The sequence below is a fragment of the Girardinichthys multiradiatus genome, chromosome 18 (assembly GCF_021462225.1).
Source record: "Girardinichthys multiradiatus isolate DD_20200921_A chromosome 18, DD_fGirMul_XY1, whole genome shotgun sequence".
Classification (NCBI taxonomy): Eukaryota; Metazoa; Chordata; class Actinopteri; order Cyprinodontiformes; family Goodeidae; genus Girardinichthys; species Girardinichthys multiradiatus.
The window spans coordinates 26,857,777-26,863,201 of NC_061810.1; positions in this window are offsets into that span (position 1 = coordinate 26,857,777).

Sequence of the window (5,425 nt, forward strand, 5' to 3'; positions counted from 1 at the left end):
TACATTTTGTGTTTTTTGTGTATAACAGTTTATTGCTGCATTTGTATAAAAAGAGCTTCTATTTTCAGAATATTTTAAAATATGGTTAAGAAAGAACCACAAAGAACTTTAAGATAAGTGCAAGGATTTTTGTTTGTATACATGAGAATCTCAGCCCCCAGAATTTAAGATGTTTAAAAATTTGGGACTAATTTACAGATAAAACTTTGTTACTGGACTGACTTATTTCCCAATTTTTTTTTTGTTATTTATACTATTTCTTTGGGTTTGTACTCTACTCTTTGGAATTGTATAAATTTTAAAATGTGTCTTCTGAGGTATAGGTCTCGAATCCAGAATATATTATGTGGATATCAACGGTTAATCTGAAAATACGTTTTAAATTATAAAAATAACAAACGAGGAAACAGACCATGGCTATCTTAGCTGAATAAACACAATTAACAAAGTTGCCTTTTACTAATTTAAGTAATTGTTTCTTTTGGACAATGGCGTTACTTTTTTGTTTCAAATTACTGAAACGAAAGAAAAATGCACAAGGGCATTACCTTTAGATGTGTGTCTGCTCCAGAACACCAGATTCAAATTTTGACATGACCTCCTATACAGGCATCAAGAATGGAAGGCCAAAGTGGACAAAATTAAACAAATAAAAATGCCAATAAATAAATAAATGTTATGTACCATAAATGAAGTAAATGTAACATTAAACGTGCCATTAAATTAAAGGTACCGTTTATTCATTTAATACATCATTGGAAAAAATAAATGTACCGTTATATTATGAAATGGAGTATTATATAATGAAATGTGCTACTGAATAATTAAATATAATTTTAAAAATGACATTATTTAATTAATTATTTAATTCCCATGGGAATCCCGTGACCTATGGGATTCCCAAATAAATGTCAGTCTGGAACCACGATTTCCAAATGAAATGCAAACTTTCATCGAAAAAAAGACCTGAGCCCAGGTAAGATGCTTCTGATGTGCACTTTTTTAAAGACACTTTTTCCTTCCACTCAACTTTCCATTTAATGTGCTTGAAACACCATGCAAATATCCAATTTCTTTAGTAATGACTTTTAGTTGTTTACCCTCCTTGCGGAGGATGTAAATGACAGCAGTCGTTCCTGTGATTGTGGAGGCCATAACCTTTCAAATTAAAAATTATTTTTCTTGGTCTTCTGTAATGTAATTTTCTGAGAAACTGGATTGAGGCTTTAATTAATGTAAGCCAAAATAAATGCTTGAAAAATATAATACTGTGTGCTTGAATTGAATCCCTGGGAGAAATGTTCATTTATCTTTTTCTCAATTAACTAAGTGAAACACAGGATATAGATTAATTACATACAGACAGGTGTTTTCAAGCCTTTTATTTCAGTTAATTATTTGTATTCATATTTAGATAAGTGTGATTATTTTCTGCTTACAGGTAGTGAAAACATGACATTTAGGATTAGAAAATTACATCATAACAATAAACAAAAACATTTATTACATACAGTACAGACCAAAAGTTTGGACACACCTTTTCATTCAAAGAGTTGTCTTTATTTTCATGACTATGAATATTGTAGCTTCACACTGAAGGCATCAAAACTATGAATTAACACATGTGGAATTATATACTGAACAAAAAAGTGTGAAACAACTGAAAATATGTCTTATATTCTAGGTTCTTCAAAGTAGCCACCTTTTGCTTTGATTACTGCTCCGCACACTCTTGGCATTCTGTAGATGAGCTTCAAGAGGTAGTCACCTGAAATGGTTTTCACTTCACAGGTGTGCCCTGTCAGGTTTAATGAGTGGGATTTCAAGCCTTATAAATGGGGTTGGGACCATCAGTTGTGTTGCACAAGAGGTGGATACAGTACACAGCTGATAGTCCTACTGAATAGACTGTTAGAATTTGTATTATGTCAAGAAAAAAGCAGCTAAGTAAAGAAAACCGAGTGGCCATCATTACTTTAAGAAATGAAGGTCAGTCAGTCCAAACAATTGGGAAAACTTTGAAAGTGTCCCCAAGTGCAGTCGCAAAAACCATCAAGCGCTACAAAGAAACTGGCTCACATGAGGACTGCCCCAGGAAAGGAAGACCAAGAGTCACCCCTGCTGCGGACGATAAGTTCATCCGAGTCACCAGCCTCAGAAATTGCAGGTTAACAGCAGCTCAGATTAGAGAACAGGTCAATGCCACACAGAGTTCTAGCAGCAGACACATCTCTAGAACAACTGTTAAGAGGAGAGTGAATCGGGCCTTTGTGGTAAAATAGCTGCTAGGAAACCACTGCTGAGGACAGGCAACAAGCAGAAGAGACTTCTTTGGGCTAAAGAACAAAAGGAATGGACATTAGACCAGTGGAAATCTGTGCTTTGGTCTGATGAGTCCAACTGTGAGATCTGTGGTTCCAACCACCGTGTCTTTGTGCGGCGCAGAACAGGTGAACGGATGGACTCTACATGCCTGGTTCCCACCGTGAAGCATGGAGGAGGAGGTGTGATGGTGTGGGGGTGCTTTGCTGGTGACACTGTTGGGGATTTATTCAAAATTGAAGGCATACTGAACCAGCATGGCTACCACAGCATCTTGCAGCGGCATGCTATTCCATCCGGTTTGCGTTTAGTTGGACCATCATTTATTTTTCAACAGGACAATGACCTCAAACACACCTCCAGGCTGTGTAAGGGTTATTTGACCAAGAAGGAGAGTGATGGGGTGCTGCGCTAGATAACCTGGCCTCCACATTCACCGGACCTGAACCCAATCGAGATGGTTTGGGGTGAGCTGGACCGCAGGGTGAAGGCAAAAGGGCCGACAAGTGCTAAGCATCTCTGGGAACTCCTTCAAGACTGTTGGAAAACCATTTCAGGTGACTACCTCTTGAAGCTCATCAACAGAATACCAAGAGTGTGCGGAGCAGTAATCAAAGCAAAAGGTGGCTACTTTGAAGAACCTAGAATATAAGACATATTTTCAGTTATTTCACACTTTTTTGTTCAGTATATAATTCCACGTGTGTTAATTGATAGTTTTGATGCCTTCAGTGTGAAGCTACAATATTCATAGTCATGAAAATAAAGACAACTCTTTGAATGAGAAGGTGTGTCATAACGTTTGGTCTGTACTATAAATGTGGCCTTAATTAAAATTACGTTTAACCTGTTAACCCCTAAGGGTTTTAGAAGCAATTTCCACCTGAAATTATATACCTGAAATAAATCAAGTCTGGCTCAACAGTTATAAGGTCTACATGCATACCTCTGGTGTCTGTGTAAAAGTAAGACATAAAAGAATATTTTTCAAGTGGAAGCACTATTGCAGCTGTTACTATATCTGGTGTATTTGTGATTAAACACACACACAGCTCAATCGTACTTTTAATCTAACAAATGAGCCTCATCGAAATACATATAGAAATTTATTGAATATGACTGTATGTAGAATTAAAAATTATTTTCTCCCCCTCGTATTGATTGAGAGAAAACAATCTTTCCCTGGTGAAAACCATCTTGATTTCTTCTTGACTTTGTGATGTTGGAGGTGGAGACAGTCGCTTATGTCTCTTCTTCTCTGTTTAGATAATGTCTTGGTTCACATTTAGTCGAGTGGAAGCAGTTTTTGGCTACAGATGGAGTTATCAGATGATGAATTAGTTGTAAAAGTCATCTTAGAAAACTACGGTAGATGGTGGATACAATGCTGTAAAAGTGTTTGCCCCTTTAAAGATTTTAAATCATTAAATAAATGTTAATATCAGACAAAAATACCCTGAGTAAATCCAAAATGCAGTTGTCAAATAATCATTTCAAGAACTAATGCTACCCAAACCAACCTGACCCCTTTTGAAAATATAACTGTTAAAGCATGAATTCACTGTGATTCACCACATTTACAGTTCCATTTCACTAGCCACACCAGGCCTGTTGACTGCCTGATCTGTAGAGTTTAGAAATCAATTAAACAGAACCTGTCTGACAACATGAAATAGGCTAGTAGAAATTCAAGAACAGAAAAGAAAGCAACAAAGTCATTCACATATGTTAGTCTGGAAAGGCTTACAAAGCTATTTCTAAGGCATTGAGATGTTAGCAAACTACTGTGACAGCAATTATCCACAAACGGAGAAAACAGGGAATAGTGGTTAAGCTTTCCACGCTGAAAACACTGAGCACCCCCTATCCCTTTAGATGAGCTTCCTCCAGTGGTGGTCTCCTTCTACCTAGATGATGAAGGCCACGAACAAGCTTGTCAAGCAACACATTCTTACCCTGACCCATTCACAACTTGACCCGCTTCAATTTTCTTATCAAAGAAGCGAAGGTTTTGATGATACCAAGACCTTTATCATTGACACCATCCACAGGCATGTGGGGCTTCCCAAATCTTCCGCCAGGCTCCTCTTTGCAGACTTCTTCTCCGCCTTTAACACTTTGCAGCCATACATCCTTCCTAAAAGACTCCAGAAATTTAACATGAGCAGTCAGCTCAGTCTCTAGATTTTGGACATTCTCACCAACAGAACCTCTCCTCATCACCTTCAGTCTCTCTACCGGGTTGCATGCTTTCTCTGCTGCTCTTCATTCTGTACACTGATGAGTGCAGATCCATTCAACCCAGTTGTTACCAAGTCCTGCCGTTCCCTGCACCACGGACTTGCTTTGCAGCAATTTGTGGAGTGGTGTGACTCTTCAGGCTTAGAACTGAATGTCAGCAAAACTAAGAAGATGATGATCTCCTTTTCCAGTCGTCGAAGGGAACTGATGGCGGCTGTCTCCAGCGTGATTTACAGTTCTCCGGTCAAGACAGTGGAGGAATACAAATATCTAGGCCCCATCCTAGACAACCATCGGAGGTTCTCCTCTAACACTGAGGGGATCCTGAAGGAGTGTCACCAGAGGATCTATCTTCCCAGGAAACTGAACTCCTTTTCTGTCAGCAAGAGCATCTTGCTGACATTTTACTACTCATTCACTGAAAGTGTTTTATCTTTCTCCTTATGCTGTTGGTACCACTCATTTACCCTAAAAACAGAATCTGCCTTCATAATGTTGTGAAGGTGTATTCTAAGATTATTGGTCTTCCTGCTCGTTACCTGAGCACTGTGTACGGGCAGCAGGCTAGCTCCCTGGCTCGTTGAATTCTTAATGAACACATGCACGCTCTGTTTCCAGCATTTGAGTGGCTGCCATCTGGTCGCAAGTTCCACTGTCTGGCCCATAAGACCCAGAAAAAGAGATTGACCTTTGTTCTCAGTGTTATTCTCCTACTAAATATTTTTTTTAATTCTTTTTATTATTATTATACTTCTCGAAATTTATATAACATTTCTGCCTCCAAAGCAGCTGCTCGGACTGTTGCCGTCTGCGGACCTGCTTTGGTCAACCCACCTTGTGCGCTTTCTTTTTGCTCTTATGT